A 13,087-nucleotide genomic window follows, 5' to 3' on the forward strand; every position below is an offset into this window, starting at 1 on the left:
ATTTCCCCCCACTTGCTGAATTGAGACATTAGGTAACGGAGTTCTAAACAGTGCCTTAGGCTCCAGCTTGGTGGTCTTAATTATTTACTGCCTCCTCGCACACAGTCTTCCCCACTTAAGTAATTGCCCTAACAAATTACAGTATTAAAATGTCTGTCTAAACAATTTGTAGGCACAGTCTGATATTTAGATGCTTAAAATGATTCTCCAAAATCCACAGTGTATTTTGCATACGAAATTACACCTGAAATAGAGGAGCATTTCTGGAAAAAAAATAAGGGTCATTTCTGTGAATATATCCAGTGGTTGTAAGCAAAGTAATTTACATCATCATAGAAAAGTCCCTGCTGGAACCCTTGGTGCCTTCATCCAAACCTGTGATTCCTGTCAAATGGAATAAGCCATATTATAGCCTTTGCCTCCTTAAAAATATTCATGTAAATGATGCCTTGTCTTGATTCTGCCTCTTTCATGGGAGGACTGAATGTTCTCTATAGACTCTAATTTTGCATTGGGCACTGTTATTGTGAGGAACTCTACTTTCACTTACATCAAACACTTGACAAAAAAACTTGGCTAAGAGAAATAAGGTGACTTGCCCAGGGTAAGATATATAATTGGTGGCAAAAGCCAGGCAAAGAACACAGACTTCAGCTGCTCTTTTGGAAAGCCAGATCCCCCCAGTGTGTCAGTGTCGAGCATCATGTGCTCAGTTCTGCTGAAAGGTGTGAACTCCATATCAGACGTTCTCTGGAAATGAAGTTAAGAATGGAATCACTCAGCTAACTTGGTGTGTCCTCAGATAAGTGCTTCTTTGATCTCTCTCTAGGCAAATAGAAAGGCAGGCATGCCCAGAAGGCAATTATTCTATGCTGAGATAGTGTATGACTTGGAGGCCTCTCAATCTCTTGCTGAGAGGCAGTACAGACGACTAGCCTGGGCTCGGTGCCCAGCTCAGATGAGTGGAGTGGATGAGCTGAGTCTCACCCTAAGAAGATACTGAAGGTCATCATACTCTTTGTGAAGTCAGTGGTGAAAAAGGGCTTCCAATAAGTTAATTAAGCCAGTATTTAAGGTAGAATTTTGCTCCACTGATCTTTCAAATATTTCTAATAATGCTTTGAAGACTTCTTGGAGGTGTACACTGTAGGAAAAGCAGATACCTTAATACCTCTTTTTTTATGGGCAAGTGAGACTGTATGGACACAAGCTCACAAGCAGGAAGTGACTAAAAGATAGTGCAGGAAGTTGATGCCTTAGATGAAAGCAGGAGGATGTGCATGAGCTTTTTATTGTCAGCATAGACATAAGATAATATTTTGGCAAGTCTGGACCCTGTGTGACTGAAAAGGAGCAACTGGCAGCTCCACCTCTCTGCAACCTCTGATCCCTGCTGTCATCAAGCAAGCAGTATCCATCACTGCCCACAGGGATCTGAAGACCTGTTTGCAGAAGGCCAGAGCTTTGGGTTTAGACATGCAGTATGGTGTGTTTGAAGTTCATTATTTGTAGCTAAATGGTATAAGTGACTCAGCAAGGTTGATAATAGAGGAAAAAAATGTCCTCCATTGCTGTTGGAAAGATATGGCTTTGCTGTGAAAAAGGTCTTTGAGTCTACCTGTACAGTGAATGCAGGGATGATGTAAGGCTGAAATGTAGGTATCTTTTTGTCTATACTAAAACCAGGCCTGTTTGAAAGACCTCAAAAGCAGATGTTTCCAGCACACTGAAAGTGAGCAACAATACCGCCTGCAGTAATAAGAGCTTGTATTCTTTGGGAAGGGATACTGTAGCATGAATTGTGAAGATTAAATAGAACTATCTTGCTACAGCTCTATGAACAAGGTGGGGGGATAGTGCTAAAAATCTAGCAAGATCTGGTTTTTTTATCCAATTTAGCATTCTCAACAATGACAGCTGATGTTTAAAAACATTTGTTTCGAGTCTATCGCTACTGTTGGAGATGTTACATCAGATAATAGACACAGAAGGATCTGAGTGAAGCACACCCATGCAACTCCCATTCTGAATGCAGCAAAATATTCCAGAAAAGAATTCTGAAAGTTCAAGCAGATGCATAGGAGAAAATCCACAGTAGGTAGGAGATAGTGCAGAAGTGAGATGAAGGAAATGAGAATGGGAAGAGTAAGTTTTTCAGCTTTCTAGTCAGGTTGTACTGCAGACACTTTCTGTCTTTCCACTTAGTTAAGTACAAAAGGAGTAGTATTTGTCCATCTCCTGCAGGTGAGAGATGCCCCTAAACAAATCAGCAGGGGGAAAGAATGTGAGGACATGCTCCTGCATTTAGAGTAGAGCATCACCAATATGGACTGTGTATGTCTAGAGTCCTTTAGGGAAGGAAATATGATGGACAGGTGATAGTGATCTATGATTCCGTTTTCCTACAAGCGGCTTTTGCACTTCTATACAGCTTCTCTGAGGTTTTCTGTCTCTAGAAACAGAGAAAAGACCAGTTCAGTTCTAAATTCATATACTAAAAATCTAAACTATATTGATGGGTTTTATATATACCACATTTTATTTTTTTACACTGAATACTTCTTGTATGCTCTGTCTCCTCCAGCAGAAGTACTGAGTTACCTAACGGTGTTCACAGCTGTAGCAATTTGGTGTATTGGTGTATCATGAGTTTGACAACAGCAAGTTGAATCTGTTTCCCAACAACACTGTGAAGAAAAAATAAAATCCAAAGGAAAATTGGTGAATGTCTGTGGTTTTAAAACCCTGAAATTATTTGGAAAGAAAGGAGCTAAAACTTATTACTGAAGTAAATGTTCTTGTTAAAAAGCAAAAACTTACTTTGTCCGTGAAAGTGACTCATGCTTTCTGAGCCTGTCATTGCTGTAGGAAAGAAGATGACACCACCCAAGGCACTTAAATGTTGTCTTTCCAGGCTACTGAAGCTGAGAAAGATAAGAGTGATGCCAAGAATAAAGTACTGAATGAAGAGCCAAGGGGCATCACTTCATTTCCCAGCCCTGATACAGTTTTCTTCAACTGTCTCAGGCAAATCGCTTAATGTCTGTGTCTATTTCCCTCTCTGTAGATTTGCTATAGTACTTTTCCGCCTTATTTTGGTGGTGGTTTGATTTCTGAAGATCTTAACAGGAGCAGGATAAAGCATATAGTAGAGAAAAAATATTTTAATAAATGACACTTCACCACTATGAGCCATGATGATCCTTTATGGCCATAAGAGACTTGCTCGGGGAGGAACTGCACTTTATCCTTCAAAACTTTGGGAATGTATTGGCAAATTTGAAGCAGAAAGGTGTAACTCAACTGAAATCAAGGGAGCTACTACCAAAACCTCATTTATTTGAATTGCTTGAATTTGGAAAAAAAAAAAAAAAAAAAGGGAAATATGGAAAAATTCAGATCCAAGACATATAGAACAGGTATCCTGAAAATACAATTTGAGCTCGCTGGAAGTGGATGTTGAGATCTTCACCTAATTACCTGATAAATGAAAGACTAAATTAGTTGGCTACTGCTGATGTGGATTCGTCTTGAAAAGATATATGCCTTGTGGGTGGTGTAGAGTTGTCCTGTGGTGAAAAATAGCTTGTTTCAGCCTCCCTGTGCTTATAGATGTCTGGAAGTCTGTGGTGTTAATGTGAACTGCTGAAGCAAAAAACAGTACATAGTATTCACTTTATTTTTCTACCTTTTGCTTCTGTTTGAAGATTGCCAAATCCATGGCCTTTAAGAATGCCTCTTTGGGGGGTGAGGGAAACAACTTAGGTTTCTAAATATGCAACTTCACTTTCTACCTGTCTTGTAAAACTTTGTCAGCATGTTTTCTTTCTCTTTTGTGGCCTCTCTGCTATTGCCAAGTGGGGAGTTTCTGAGACAAGACTGAATAGTTGGCTGTGTTACGCTGCAGGCAGAATATCTTCTGACAAAACTGTGTCCAGCAAACTTCACAGGCAGTTTTAACAAGGCTTCTGAAACCGATAGCGCTGTGAAGTTAGCCACTGTGACAGCAATTTATAAGCTGTGAATAGAACACTGTGCTGATTATATTGATTTTGAAACCTACCACCAAGGCTGCTATTCATTGACATTCTTGTTGGCAGAATGTCATGGAAGCTCCATCTATGTTAAAAGTGAGATGTATTAATACTAGACTTGTCAGATTTGTCTGGACTCAAATCCAGACAGTGCAGGCTTCAAAGGTGTCATCAAGAAGATGCCCTATGTCCAGGAATGCTTGGACTTTCCGAGTTTGTTTTTACTGTTGTCTGCACACTTTATCTAAACTATTTTCTCTCCAGATCATATCATGAATCTGCAAAATTCTGCTATTAGAGCAGTCATAGAGTCTAATTAGCTATTTTCTTGGCTGTCAATATCCATTTTCTCAAGCTGACAGTTATTTGGACTCTAGGGCTATTCTTTGTCCATGGAAGGCATTCTTAAAATGTATTGGGGACAAAACATTTGGGTTGAAGTCAGTTGTAAGCATCTGGCCTGTGTTAACACAAGTGATGGCAGCTACACTTGGAGTTGCAAAGTAGGGCACTCTGCAGGGCTCTGTGTCCCATGGCTTAAGTGCTTCCCACAGGCCAACAGAAACTGTCAGCACAGAGACAAAAATGAAATGAATTGAACAGTCTGGAAGAAAACCTTGGGAGGCCAGCACACTCCCTCATCTCCCTGCAATAAAGAAAGTCTTTAATTTTTTTAATTGCTTTCATTTTTTTCTCTCCTTGATGGTGACATTTTTTTCCCCCAGGTGACTGCAATAGTAGTTCATTTATCATTTCCCCTTTCCCAAGCCCATGTGACTTTGTTTTCTTTAATTTTGTTTAATTGATTATAACTAATTGACTCTGGGTTTGGGGAATAGAGGTTTCTGAGCCTACTGGTCTGGTCTTAATTTATTTTTGGTGAAGATATTTTTTTCTTCCAGGACTGAGGTACAAGGTTATTCTTTAAAAAAAAAAAAATGAAGTCAAAACCTCCAAAACTTAACACTACCAAAGCAGACAACCAAACAAACCAAGAAATAAAGAAAGCGAGAGTTATTAACTCCTTCTTCAATTAATAGAATCTCTGCTTTCAGCATCTCACTGGGTGGAACAGTTCTAGCAAAAAGGCAGCTTGGACTTCATTGCATGCCATGGTAAGGCTGGCTGAAGTGGTGACCTTTTTGGAAACAAGGGTGAGGGTTCAGCTTAAAGAAGGTGGAAGTGGGGGTTCAGCTGAATATGAGATATATCCATCCCTTGGTGCTGTAACAGGTTCAGTCTCTTGCCCTGAAAGTCACTTGAAGCTTACTTTAATATGATTACATCTTCTCACTGTGTTTGTTTTCACTCTGCCTCAAATGCAAGTGCAAGTAGATCTCCTGCAAATCAAGCTTTCAGCTATCTATCTACATATATCTTCTTTTCTTTCTGGAGTGTGCATGTATTGAAATCTGGGAACAAAGCACATGTAGCTTACTCCAATGCATCATCTCCACAGCACAATAGCTGTTTTGCTCTTTTCAAAGGGAAGGAAAACAGATTTCCTTGGCAGTGAAAATAATCCCATTTCAATCTCCAACATGTAGGTAATTATATTTATTTTCTCATGTAAAATACTTGGAGATCCTTGAGAGAAAATGTAGTTTATTTGATTTGATGCATTTAAAAATGAACCGCTGGTTAAATAATACTGATTCATGAGGCTTTATAATGCAGCTGCCTCTGCCTCCTTTCCTGATTCCTTGGGAGTAATCCCTCCTCCTCTGTGGGGAATAGTTGGAGGTGGTGCCCTGCACACCCTGATGAATATTCCACAAACAACTATGTGATGACGAAGGGAATTGCTAGACATAGTCCTCATGTTTTACTTCTTCCCTTTCACCACACGATTTCTGCCATATTCCATGCTCTGAATTTTAAAGGAATGCTCCAAGTAGCCCCTTGATTCTGAAGAGATCTTGATCAAACTGCTGGCAAAAGTGTTGACTGTTGCCATTTTATGGTAGGTGTGCATGCACTCGCAAGGGGTGAGGAGCCCTTCTCAGTGGCACGGTGCTATTGCCATTTATCTGACTGCCTCCCCGTGCCTTCCTTTCTGCTGCCTGGTGCTTATTGCAGGGGCTTCCTCTGTGAACGAAGAACAAGATGTGCAGGAATCCTTGCTATACATAACATGGAAGTCAGGGGGATGTAAAGAAACTTCTTGTCCCGAAGTCGTGCTTTGCCCAAGAGCACCATCTCCTGGATGTCAGCGCTCCTTTGCTGGGGAGCTGCGCTGCGCTGACATTCTGTGCGAAGAGGCAGTGAAAGCTTGTAAAGCTGTGCCTGCTGGGCAGCCTTGCTCTCGTTTTCAATTTAGCAAATGCAAGAACTCTCTTTGGACATCGGTCACTCTTTTTTTGCAGGTGTGGCCTTCTGACCTGTTCATTACTGGCAGAGCTAGGGAGGATCTTCAGAAATCCTTGCATGTTTTGGCTGGCTTTGGGTATTTCTCTGCATGATGCTGCTGCTCGTTGTATTGTTGCAGCGAGTTCTCTTTTCTGGGGTCTTATTTAATTGCTGAGACCTTAATTTAACTCTCCTAGGCTGCTCTCTGACCATTAAAATCTATACATCTTGACCAAATGTCAAGTCCCTCTAAAAGCCTCTGAACATCCAAGGAAGAAATTGTCTTAAGGATCTCATTTTGGTCCAGTATGAGATTATGTCACTGACTACAAATATGGGAGAGACTTGTGGATGGAACTGATGGTGGTTCTGGTCAAGGGGAAACCTTATCAAAAGTCTGCCTTTAAAAACTGAGTGCATGTAAGTGTCATTGCCAAAAGAATCTCTTCTCAATCAATGCTCTCATCTGAATCAATGCTCTCTTCTGCCTGTGCCACAGCAAAAACAGTGGAAAGTGACTTCTTTAAATGTGAAAAGGGCTCAGCTAACAAACAGGTTAAGAGAAAATTCACATTCACAGCAGTTCATAGATACACTCTTTTTACAGGAACTACTTTAAACTTTCTTTTTTCTGTTACTCCATTACAACTTCAAAGATAAAGCCACAACTAGCAATAAGTTCGACATGACAATCCTATCACTTGGCTGGTGTCTTGGATAGATAAGTCACAGGAGTCTATCAGATACATTGTAGCAATGTGATCTGGCTTAAAAAGACCCAAACTCATTCAATGAAATGTGCAAGATGGAGACAAGAAGGTCTCTGTGACCTCATTTTTTGCTGTTTTGCTATTTCATGAGTCACTTAAACCAAAAGAGAAACTTCGGAATTGCAAGAGTGTTTAAGCATGGAAGAGATTTCCTTGGGGGTGGTGAAGTCCTTTTCCTTAGAGGCTTTCAAGAACAGATTAGAGAAACGTCTGTCAAGAATAGTTTGCGTAGCTGAGCCTGCCTTAGGCAGGAAGATAGACTGAATGACCTTTGAGGTTCTGTTCCAGCCCTATTTTGACGATTAATCCTCAGAGGGATTGCATATAGTCTGCTATATTAGATCTGAGCTGGGATGTGAGCATATTGGTTGTTAGTGCAAAGCAAACACTCTGGCTGAACATCACTCATAAATTTTACTTCAAGTCTCTGTACTGCAGAATGGGAAGCTTGTTTTATTTATCTGAATAGAAGAGCCTTAAGGGTGAGGTGGCTGAACTCCTCATGATGCTCTCTGTCATAACTGGATGGTGTTAACCTCTACCAGAGGCAGGAAAATGTCCCTTCTTCATACCCTGATTAGTTGTGGTAAATTCTACTAGCTATATATAACCTTGCTGCTTCATTCAAAGAGATGGTCAACTCACAGTCATGCCAGTCAAATCCTCACTCACCCTGTGTTGCCATTCCCAGTAGAGATTCTGTATGTTGTACTAGCATGGCTAAAGAAGACTGAACTTTTCAGGGTGCATCTTATCCTAGATACATGCAGAGAATTTAGCATGGCAGACCTTGAAGGCAGTTTTTTTGAGGTCTTTGGGCATCGATAAAAACACATAATAGCACAAGAAAAGACTGGATGAGGCACTTAGTGCTATGGTCTAGTTGATTGGTTAGGGCTGGGTGATAGGTTGGACTAGATGATCTTGGAGGTCTCTTCCAACCTGGTTGATTCTATGATTCTATGGGAAGCAATAAAATGGAGAATTCCTTTTGAAAACACTTGGAGATCCCCACCGCTGCCATAATCACTCTCCATTGTTTTGACTAAGCTGCAGAAACAGTGACAAGTCATCTAGTGGCATGATTCTCATTACAGAGTGCCCACTGAAGTAGTTTTGAAGGGTATGCTCAAAGCTACTGCTTTACCACCTCAGTCTTTCTCTTGCTAAAAACACATCGACCAAAGTACCTGAATAGAGTCAACAGAATGTCATGCCTCTGCTTTTTGGAGTTTCCCTTCATTTCCCAGTGTTTCCCTAGAATGAGTCTGGAAGGATACTGCCTAAGTTCAGCATGGAAAACGTTGCTCAGCATGACTTGCTTTGGGTTTTACACACTGTAAATGAGGTCACATATTCAAAAGGCATGTAAACGCTAAGGTTTGCTAGAAAGGATTTGTATTGTGCACTTGACAGGCACTACTTATGCCTCAGTAAAAAAAGTTTCTTGTAGATTAAAGTTACAAAAACTGGTACAACCATTTTCTGGGTCTATTTTTAAGCTGCATAATGTTCTGCTCAATATCCTTTGATTGCAGCAGAGATTTAGGTTTTATTTGAAGAACATGTCTGTGTGTGAATGTGCTGCAGGAGTTGCAAATCCATTATTTACACCAAGTACAGGATTTTTCTTCCTTCACTTTCTAAGCCAATTTGGTCTGGTCTCTGAGCTGCATCTCAGTAAGTGCATATGCCACCATCTGGTAGCTCTGTGCCCATCCTAGACCTCTGTGAAAGGCACGAGCAGAGGTTTGAAATTGTGATGGTTTGGTTTATTTTAACAAATGCCCTTTTGAGACACTGAAGTTGCAGGGTAAAGTTTTCTGAGAAACCTCCTGTTATGCCACCATTCAGTTCTTAGCAGCAGCTCTCTATATGTATGCCCTACTCAACATTATATAGAAGTGTGGAAAAAAATGAAGATAATTCAAATTTGCCACATTTGGATCTGAAAATTGAGCACCCACCAGTAGGAGTGTCTAGGTTTAGATCACTGTTGCATAACTGAAATGTATTCCAGTTTGAAGGACAGGACTGATTGCTATTTACACTCATATTTGCATCCTGAACCTCTCAGAAGCCCTATAGATATTTGGAGACAGATTTGGCCTACTCCAGCCCCCTGAAGTGCTTGAAAATTGATGTTTCTTTAACCCATTTTGTTTCCACATCTTGAAGTATCTTTCCCTATCCTTATCTGCTTGTGAAAAGGATTCACAAGCAGATAAGGATTTCCCTATCCTTATCTGCTTGTGAAAAGGATTTGGAAAAAGCATGGAGTTACTAGTAACAGAGAAGCATAGCAAAGATTTTGTCTGAATATTATGTAGCCTGGAGGTCTATGGAGATGAAGTTGTGACAGTAAATACTTTCCTGTCTTTCATTGACAAGCTATGTCTTGAGGCAAAATGGCTAAGGACTATAGTGAACTTGCATCCTTACACATCTGTTGTCTGTGATGGTGTAAGGAAATGCTGGAAACCTCAGGGGCAGGAAGAGTGAGCTACAGAAACGGCAAGTGCAAATGAGAGGCTGATGGTGCTGATTTTGTTCCATTGTGAGCAGAACTGAAGGGAGGCTGAGCTGCCTTACTGCCATATCACCTTGGTGAGTCAGCAGAGCAGCTGCATTCTGTAGGCTGCCCAGGCAGGACCTTTCCTGAGTGCTAAATTTGCATTTCTTTACAAAATGTTCTCTCCATATTATTTTTTGAATAGGCAATTACATGGCAAGCATACTTGTGTTTCTCTTGATCTGAGTGTTTACAAGACCAGCATTTGTGATGCTTTTAAGCACCCAGTTTATTTAGTCTTCTAATTTTAGAGCTGGCTGTTTCTCCCTTCCATGCAAACCTGGTGTTAGCAATTCTAAGTTTGCCTTAGCTTCAACCTAGTGTTTAAAACAAATTAATAGATTTATTCTCAAAAATAAGGAAATACTCTTTCCCCTACATTATCTTTCATGCACACACGTTCTTCACTGTGGATTCCCACTGACAGTAAGCACACTACAGATCAGAGCTCCTCACAGGGTCTCGGCTTCCACCTGAAGGATATTATACAGAGAGGTACAACCAGGCTTCCCTCAAGTAAGACTGAAACAAGAGGCAAGTTTTGCTGTGACATACCCTGAGGTGGTCTCATGGCTGTAATGAATAGCAAGGTTCAGTGGCCATCAGACCTGAGATGTGGCTGCTGCCCCTCAACAGAATTGGTTGGCAACACTAACGAAGAGGGAGATCTCTGATCATAAGAAGTAACAAGCCTTTGCACTTCTGGGCTCTGGCTGTGTCCCAGGTATGGTGAAGTGAGGTGAACCTGCATGTAGAGGCTACTGTCAGGATTCACATGATCTATTTCTGTACCTCCTGACCTGCAGAACCTGGGTTAAAGACTCAATGCAGAATCTCAGACCTTTGTTTTGTGTTTGTTCTTCTGCCAAAACAAATTCAGTGCTGGAGAAAGCTGTCAGCTTCTAGTGCTGGAGACATGTGTGTTCTCTAGCTACAGCTGTTATAAGATGATTATCTTGCTCTTGTGTTATCACCACATTGGTCTTTCTCTTAGATGTGGTCTTAAATGAGATGTCTTGCTCTAGAAAGACACTACAAAAGGCTATTTGGCTGAACCTCTTCAAACTAGATTCTAGTCATTCATCCACATTCCTACCAAAGTTGTTGCTCAGTTGAGCTTATGTCTTTTTTTATCCTTCTCTCTTCCACTCTACCTTGTTCCATTCTTGAAAAGACACCTGTCTGTACCACCTGCCTCTTCTGTTAAGCTCCATGGGGAATGCTGTCTGCTGCTGTCAATATCCTGTGTGACTGAACAAATGAAAAGAAGCAGGATACTGCTGAACACACTAGCTTTGATTTAGGGCCAGTCGTCATTTCAGCAAGGGAGACTTCTTAGCACTGGTGTTCATTCCTCTTGATCAGCCTCACAGCAAAAGGTCAGAACAGACCAGCTCTGGGTCCCTCCATGTGGAGAGCACTGGCCTCTTTTACTTCTGGTGAAGGCTTTTGTTAGTTCTCCTCTGCTCTGGAATGAGAACATATAATGTTGTAAACTTGAACAGGAAAGTGCTGAACTTAAAGGAACCCAATCATAGAATCAACCACGTTGGAAGAGACCTCCAAGATCATCCAGTCCAACCTAGCACCCAGCCCTATCCAATCAACTAGACCACAGCACTATGTGCCTCATACAGTCTTTTCTTGAACACCTTCAGGGACAGTGACTCTGCCACATATCTTTGTTTATGGCAAATTTCTGAGGAGGTAATTGGTGTATTATTGCCTTGCTCTGCCACCACTCATTTATTAACAATCTATAATGGTAAAAATAAACTAAAGCCATCCCATGAGGGTGTCTCCATTTGTGGTCTGTGACACCTCAGTGGAGGCGAATCCTTGGCTCTTTCTTGTCAAAACTATCCTCAGTGCTCCTGACTTCCCAGAAACCCCACCTGCTCACATTGCTTTTCCTCATTTTTAGACTAAGCACTGTCTTAAACCTTGAGTGTTTGTAAAGATAAAGTATGTATAGAAACATCAAAAGTTGCTTGTGTGGGTCAGTTTATCACAAGACTTCCCATTCCTCCAGCTCAAGACTCTGACTTTGCCAGTGACCTACTGAGTGACTTTATTCAGCAAGGACACCAATTAGCAGTAGTTTGGTCCGATGGGATTAGCTAGAGCCTGCTAAATTCTTGTCATGTATGCCTCTGAAAGGCCAGCACCAGCCGTCCTTGCCGGATTGGGTACGAATGGGCACAGGAAAGGTGAACTATTCTATATTCTATTACTTATCCCCTTGGGCCACACAGTCTTCCCCTGTAATGCTGAACTTTAAATATGATAGTTATTAAGCCTTGTCTAGGCTTCAGATATAGCTCATATAAATTCTGACAGGAACAAATGACTCTAAATTGTGACCAAACCTTTCTTTCTCCCCATTCCTTCGCCCTTCCAGATCTGCTGTTCAAAAAGGAAACTGAATAGCTCAAAAACATAAACAGCTACTTGAAAATGAAGTTTTCTAGTTCTCTTCTTAACGCAAAATTTATACTGCACCATGCTGTGCCTCAGTTGAAAGCAACATGATTGTGACAGATACTTTTCTATTTTAAAACTGGGGTTTAGTGCAGGTAACAAGTGAAGGGGAGTGGAGCATGTCAAGCTGCATGTGGAGCTCCGTGGAGAAGATGACATGATGGAATTCAGTTTCTTGGGAAAAAGCTCCATCAGATAATACAAGACAGTGTTGATGGAAAAGCAGGTAGACCAAGACAAATCACTAATGTCTATCAGAAACCAGCTAGATCAGGGAGTTAGGACACTAGGCATGAGAGACTCTGGGAGTTATATCTGACTATGCTACTGAAGGGCATATCATTGCTCCACTTTGTCTCTATTTTGCACCACCTGTTTTGGACGTGGCACTTGGTGCCATGGTCTAGCCTTGAGCTCTGTGGTAAAGGGTTGGACTTGATGATCTATGAGGTCTCTTCCAACCTTGGTGATACTGTGATACTGTGTGATACCTTTTTTCTTTTTTTGCTCCCTATTCATGTGCCCAGCACCAAAGAGCAACAGCTGTGAGTACCATAGAGTTGGATTGATGTAAGTTCTGACTTCAGATCAACTGATTGACTCAAACTCAAGTCAGAGAGCTGCAATGTGTTCTTTCAGTTTGGGTAAAACAGCATATTCAGAAAGGCAAATGAAAAGCAAGGGCAGGCGTAGGAGCCTGCTGCCACTGATTTAGGGGGTAGGAGGGCTTACTAACTAACACCCCACCACATCCCAACTGTTTTGTCAGGAAGCAGCAATAGCCACTCAGACTTTTCATGGATTAGGCACAAGTAAGGCTGGCAGGAAGCCCATGGCCATTTTGTTACTTACAGCATCCTGCTGCTCAAGGTAAGCACCTG

This window comes from Pogoniulus pusillus, chromosome 20 (genome assembly GCF_015220805.1).
Source record: "Pogoniulus pusillus isolate bPogPus1 chromosome 20, bPogPus1.pri, whole genome shotgun sequence".
Classification (NCBI taxonomy): domain Eukaryota; kingdom Metazoa; phylum Chordata; class Aves; order Piciformes; family Lybiidae; genus Pogoniulus; species Pogoniulus pusillus.